We start from the raw sequence: 7,822 nt of genomic DNA on the forward strand, positions 1-7,822 counted from the left end.
AGATATTAACTGTAGGACCTTGTAGTAGCTGAAAGGAACCTATGACCAAATTTCCTAATATGCTCAGATCTTGCAAGTGTGCTGTGGTCACTGCGCGATATGTGTCCAGAAGATGAACCATGCAATGAAACCCAACACGTTGATATGTCTTGTGTAAAATCAAAAATGTATAGCTCTTGACTGAGAGAAGTACACTAACAGCTATTAATTAAGTGACGTAGTCTCTTCTACTACAATTTAAGAATGTGGCGTTTGCTTATCTGATGCAACAACATTTGTCCATCACTTTCAACTGAAGTACCAGTAGCACGTATTGATGTTGAGGTGTCACTATCTTAGCATTAGCAATTCAGTTTAAAATTGTGCTTGATGTTTTGATATAAGAGTGGTGCAAAGATTTTGTAGAAACGAGCTTTACACTTCAGGTGTATGAAGAGGTTGTGCAAATCTGTATCACTGTGCATCTTGTTGGAAAAGAGATTTCATTATGTCTCAGAATAGTTGAGTCATATTTAATTTCTACAGTGATCAGCTACTGGTAACTAACTCATTGTCGTGGTCATTTTGCAGCATTTAATGTTACATATATAATTACTAAGATGAACTAATTTTTGACAGAAGGGTGTGTGTGTGTGTGTGTGTGTGTGTGTGTGTGTGTGTGTGTGTGTGTTCAAATAGTACCATTAAAATTCGTTTCCCCTAAGGTCATCAGCAGTTAGCCTAGTCCTTACTCATGGTTACTGCTAAGTAAGTTTTGAAATTTCAGGCTTTGCTGCAGCAAAATGTACAAATGCTTGTGGTACTTTTGCATATCTCTAGCTAAAATACGTAACAAAGTTTATTTTCTGCGTGAAACGGCTGTAACGTGTCTTTCACCAAAATGAGATAAACAAATAATCTCAAAAAAATCGAAGGAATTACTTAAAATTCATCATACTAGCTGTCATCCATTAGGTGCGAGCAGGTGGCAGTTCAGTTTTTTAGTATGGCCTAAACAACCATACAATTGAGGTGCGCATATGCTTTGTTCAGAATTAAGCATAGAAAGTAGAAGGAAATCCATGTGAAGTAATTCATATTTCTGTGGTTATTATGAGGTTTAACGTATGTTTACACCAATATAACTTATACATAACTGTCCTACACACATAGCCATTATTGGAAAGCCAATGTTTATTTGTTAGAAAGTACATTAAACAAATGGCTTCCATAATTGGCGTGCATTGTGGAACACATTAACGAAATCTTCTCGTTACTCTCTAAATCGTTTCTTGGACATTAGCTCTTCGTGTATTGTGATTCTCAATCCACCTATGCTGTGAAGCCGCTGTGAAAATATGATGGGCTTGAGATAAATCCAGAGAAAAAAAATCATGTGCTGGAAGACCAGATGACATCACTGACCATGGGATGCACCAAATCTTGAGAGTAATCTATAATTTATCCATTTTATTGGTTGTTGAGCTACGCGGGTTTTAAAAAATACAGCAACCCCACATTTTTATCTATTTTATTTAAATCAACGCGTTTCGCACTTTCACCCATTTTCAGTTGGCACATTACATATTTCAGTATTCAGTTAGGACATCGTAAGTTGGATGCTGCAGTTGACCTGTGCAAAAGAACAATTCTCTTTAGCTACAGCTACTTCGCGAGTTGTATATATACGATATTTTACTCGTTAGATATACTTCCTTGCTACTCTGCTTCTTCTTTCGGTTTTCGCTTTTGTGATCGTTGCACAAACACTTTTTCATTTATATGTTGCACAAAAACAGTGCAGTATCCACCATACTGTCGACTGAAATCTTTGTTTACATCGGAAAATTATGTCTGTGTCCAAGGACGCGTTTTACTGACAAGTTCTGACAGCACAGTTTGCAGCTTAAGCTTCTCCGTGACTAAAAAACTGAAACTGCGTAGTATGAATGTAGTGAGTGCTGTGTATGCTAATTTAATAAGTGCAGTAGCGAATGATTAATTATGCAAACTGAATATTACAAAACTAATATAGTATATTTTGTATAAAAAAATTGATACTGCAAATTGAACTCACAGTTGGAGTGACATTTATGAAGAATAAAGATGGAGCAAATGAATTACATGACGGATAACTACTGTATGCATTGGATGCGCTCACTGGATGTGACACCAGAAATACATGGTGATGGCACAACAGAGGAAATTGAGGACCTTGCAAAAGAAATGAATAAAGTGCAGTAGAAAATCATCTGCACTTTTGAACACCAGACAGTCGATGGTTCACATTTGCTGTATGTGTCCATAAGTGGCTCCAGCAACAGATATAAATTTCAAGTATACGGGAAACCAATGTACACAGATGCCACAATCAATAAAGCCTCATGTGACCTAGATAAGCACGAAATGTCTCCATACAGAGTGATGATAACAGAAATCGGAAGAGGCAAAGGTCCTGTGATGAATAACTGAAAGCTAAATACTCAGCGGAGCACAAGCGAGCACTAGCGAACGCAAACTGAACGCGACCGATTACAGTTCGCTCGCGTTCACCTACCGTTTACTGCAGAGGGAGTTCACGTTCGCTGATTCTCTTTTATTGATGCTCATTCGCCCGTGTTCTCTCCAGTGTAACGCGAAGCGGCTCCTATTTCCGACTGCTGGCAGCAGCTACAGGCGTTCCGCTGCCCGTATTAACCACCGCGACCGCTGCGTGAACTCCTCTCAGACCAAACGTCATTTGTTTTGGCCTTGACGGAGTTCATCGGAGCTGTCAGTACTTTTACATTTACATCCATACTCTGCAAACCACTGTGGAGTGCATAACAGAGGGTACTTCGCATTATACCTGCTGCTAGGGCTTCTTCCCTTTCCATTCACGTACGGGGCCTAAACGCCTCTGTGCGCGCTGTAATTAATCTAATCTTGTGGGAGCGATATGCAGGGGGTTGTAGTATATTCCTAGATTCTTGAAGCTTTCTCTAGATAGCTTACATTTGTGTTCAAGTCTCTTCAGCATCTCCGAGACATACTCCTATGGCTCAAAGATATTTGTGTTCATTCGTGATGTCCTTATTCGCCCAAACTGAGTACTTACCATTAGCCCTATTTAGCCTGGTTCCATCCAGCTGAGCAGTATTTTAGAATGGGCCATATGATTGTTTGGTAAGCAATCTCCTTTGCGAACTGACTGCATATCGCTAATATTTATCAATCGCAATCTGTCACCTCCTTTACGTATGGCTGAGCCAATATGATCGTTGCATTTCATATGCGTAAATAATTATTGTTACAACCAATCAGTTGTAAGAGTTGGCCGATTCCAGCTTTTTTCTAACGTGCAGAATTTCTAAACGTTTAAAGCAAGATGCTAATCTTTGTACCACTCTGAAATGATATCAAGATGTCACTGAACGTTTGTAGGCTCTTTCAGACAGTACATCATTACAAATAACCGCGTGATTTGTGAAATATCTGAAGTCACTGTTAATACTGTCTGCAGGGTCATTACTATACAACAACAACAATAAGGGACCGAACACATTTTTGTGGGGCACACCTGAAGTTACTTCTTAATCTGTCGATAACTTTCCATCCGAGATAAAATCTGTCTGTCCTTCCTAGCAACGAGTCCTCACTCATAAATTTCACCTCTTATCCCATAGATCGTCCTTTCGATATTGAGTGTAGATGTGGTACTAATTCAAATGTTTCTCGGAAGTCAAGGAATACTGCATCTTCCTCTCTGCGTTGTTTCATTTCTTCCAGGGAATCATAAGACATAAAGGCGACTTGAATTTCATGCTGGATTCCATGCTGGTTGGCGTGGAAGTCATTCTGTTCGGGATGCCTCATTATCCTTGAATTCATAATATGTTCTAAAAGTCTACAACAAATAGATTTCAAGAGTATTGCACGGTAGTTTGGATCACTTCTTCTACCCTTTGTCGTAGAGAGGTGTGACCTTTTCTTTCCTTTCAACGGCTGGGCACAGTTTTCTGTTCAAGGGACCTAAAGTTAAAGTATGGGCTAACTCATCCGCAAATTCGGTATAAATCAGATAGGGTTTCCATTAGGACATGAGGCTTTGTCCAGTCTTAACTCTTTTAGCACTTTCTCAATGTCACTGACACTAATATTTATATCACTCGCATTTGAAGTGGTGAGAGAGTTAATTTGGAGAAATACTACAAGATTTTCCTTCGTAAAGCAACATTTGAAAAAGGACTTCAGCATTTGTGCTTCTGTTTTGGGATACTTTATATTAGTTCCCATCTTGACTATGAGAGTGTGTTCCCTAACTTTGGCACCTCTAGCAGCGTTTTCGTATGACCTGAATTTCCTCATAGTTTTTTGGTTTCCATAGTCGTCGTCTTTGCGATGTTCGTTCAGTGTATTCATTTGTTCTAACGCAGGTTTCGCAGCCTTCACATCGTCCTAGGGTATTGCTACTAACTTCTCCTTCGCCGGTACCAGCGGCTTGTATAGAATTAACGGTGAGCTGGCCTTTTTAGGTTTCCGTAACTAAACTGGCAGAAAATAACACTTACAGCATCCATCACTTTGTTGTCTGTCCGCCTGTTAAGACCCCTTAGGAACGGCTAGACGTTTGAAGTCGAAATTTTTATCAAGTACCGGTACTAGGGATTATCTAGCCCGCCCGGTTGGCCGTGCGGTCTAACGCACGGCTTTCCGGAGCGGGAAGGAGCGCCTGGTCCCCGGCACGAATCCGTCTGCCGGACTCAATTACACTATGTCGGCGATTGCTGCGCAAACAAGTTCTCCACCATTACTCTACCACGCAAACATAGGGATTACACTCGTCTGGTGTCAGACGTTCCCTGGGGAGGTCCACCGGGGGCCGAACCGCACAATCACCCCGGGTTCGGTGTGGGGCGGCGGAGGGGTGAAGTGGACTGCGGTAGTCGTCGTGGGGTTGTGGACCACTGCGGCTGCGGCGGAGACGAAGCCTCTCCGTCGTTTCTAAGTCCCTGGTTAACATACAACAAACATACAAGGACTACTCTCCCTTCGTGGTGTAAAAAATTTAAGCATCTACGAGGGTAACCCCAAAAGTAAGGTCCCTATTTTTTTATAAGTACATAGACCTGTTTGTTTCTGCAATGATTTACATCAGTTTACAGATTGAACATTTAGCTATTTTTCGACATAATCACCATTTCTGACGATGCATTTTTGTAGACACTGTGTCAGTTTTTGTATGCACATGTCATACCAGCTCGCTGCCATGCTGTTCAGAAAGTTATGAACCTCTTCTTTCACCTCGTCGTCGGTGCTGAATCACTTTTCGGCAAAATGTTCTTTTAACCTAGGGAACAGGTGATAGTCCCTGGGCGCCAAGCCAGGACTATAGGGTGGGTGGGTGATTATGTGCCACTGAAACCGTTGCAGGAGAGCAACGGTTTGCCGACTGACGTGTGGGCGAGCGTTGTCATGGAGAATGTGTACGCCCTTGCTCAACATTCCTCTTCTCCAGTTCTGAATTGCCCGTTTGAGTTTTTTCAGTGTCTCACAGTACCTGTCAGCGTTAATTGTGGTCCCAGCGATTCAGCTCCGACGACGAGGTGAAAGAAGAAGTTCATAACTTTCTGAACAGCATGGCAGCGAGCTGGTATGACATGGGCATACAAAAACTGCCACAGCGTCTACAAAAATGCATTGACAGAAATTTTGATTATGTCGAAAAATAGCTAAATGTTCAAGGTGTAAACTGATGTAAACCATTGTAAAAATAAACAAGTCTATGTACTTATAAAAAAATAGGAATCGTTACTTTTGGGATTACCCTCGTAAGTCGTGGAATCAAAAGATGCTGTAATTTACGTTCCATATATTGATACTCGTAAATTCACCCATCAAAGCCTATATAAACCGACAGAAAAAATCCCAAAACCTAGAAAAAATTAATGAAGAGTAATGAAATTTCGGGAATACATTCGTCTAGGTGATCTATTTAAGTAATTAAGGTTGCTAGTTCACAAGCTAATGTAAGCGCGAGAAAAACCATTGAAATGTGAAATACTGGCAGATTAAGGCCAAGTATAATCACGAAGCGCGTATCGCCGATGTGGCGTCAAATCGAGAGACTTGCACCCGGCAAACGGTTTACCCGGCGGGAGGCCCTAGTCGCACGACATTTTTTACCAGTGTAACGGCCAGAATGTTGAATGCAAGCATGTAAACGTGCATGAGACTTCCATGCTTGTTGTGCACAGTCAGTCAATACAGGGACAGTTAATGCTGGTTATGGTTGAGGCTTAAGTGGTCGTCGAAAGGTGTCCCGTAAGTGCTCGACTGGAGGCGGATCTGGTGATCGATCAGGCCAAGGCAACGTGTCGACGCTCTGTACAGCGTGTTGGATTGGAACAGCGCTACGTGGGCGAGCGTTAATCTGGTGGAAAACACGCACTGGAATGCTGTTCGTGAATGACAGCACAAGAAGTCAAATCGTCAGACTGAATTGCAGCCGGGTGCGTGGGATAACCAGGGGAGTGCTCCTGGAGTCGCACCCCAGGTACAGGCCCACTGTGTCTGGTACACAGACAGGTTGCGTGCACGCACTCACCTCATCTCTTACTAACCAACACACGGGGGCGCAGAACGGAAAACACAGCATACATCCACTCTGTTCTCCAATGAGTTCTCCCATGACACCACTCAAGTCGCAAACGGCTGTCGTTTGGGGTCAGTGGAATACACCTATAGATCGTCTGGCTCGGAGGTGTCACTGAAGTAACCGATTTGCAAGAATTCGTTGTGTCACTGTTGTGCCAACTGCTGCTCGAATTGTTGCTGCAGACGCAGTGCGATGTTTCACGCCGTACACTAAACACGACGGTCTTCCTTCTCAGTAGTGCCACGTGGTCGTCCGGAATCGTGTCTTGCTGTGGCCGTACGTTCTCGTGACACAATCGTGTACAGCAGCTACATTCCCGCCAAGTCTTTCTGCAATATTGCGGAAGGAACATGCAGCTTCTCGTAGCCCTACTGCACGACATTGTTCAGACTTGGTGAGCTGTTGATTGCCTCTTTGTCGCCTTAAAGGTATTCTTGACTAAAATTACTCACTACATCCCGACTAAAATGCTGCTAATGCTCATGATAGGTGCATCGCATACTTAAGGGAACGGCAGGTGCGAGGGCTGTCCAGAAAGTAAGTTCCGACTGATAGCGAACTTAAAATCACGTTGAAAATCAGAAATGTTTTATTTGTAATAGCTACACCTTCCACCTACTTCTCTACGCAGTCGCCGTTCTAACGTAGACATCTGTCGTAGCGTTGAACCAACATTCCAATACCCTCATCATAGAAGGCAACTGTGGTGTCACCGTCAGACACCACACTTGCTAGGTGGTAGCTTAAATCGGCCGCGGTCCATTTAGTACATGTCGGACCCGCGTGTCGCCACTGTGTGATCGCAGACCGAGCGCCACCACAAGGCAGGTCTGGAGATACGGACTAGCACTCACCCCAGTTGTACGACGACATTGCTAGCGACTACACGGACGAAGCCTTCTCTCATTTTGCCGAGAGACAGTTAGAATAGCCTTCAGCTAAGTCCATGGCTACGACCTAGCAAGGCGCCATTAACCGTATCTGAAGATAGTCTTATCTGTATTATCAAGAGCGATGTACCACAAGGACGATATAAAGTTAAGTATTCGAAGAGCTGCATACTTTTCTTATTAGCATTCACTCCTTATCCTGTTCCAGAATTCACACGCCCGTCTGCGTTAGATAGCTTCCTTTTCGGCCTCCTCTATCTACAAGGTGTTGGCACATTTACCAACACATCATTGGCGACGATTTAACGGAAAGGGT

This window comes from Schistocerca americana, chromosome 9 (genome assembly GCF_021461395.2).
Source record: "Schistocerca americana isolate TAMUIC-IGC-003095 chromosome 9, iqSchAmer2.1, whole genome shotgun sequence".
NCBI classification, from domain to species: Eukaryota; Metazoa; Arthropoda; class Insecta; order Orthoptera; family Acrididae; genus Schistocerca; species Schistocerca americana.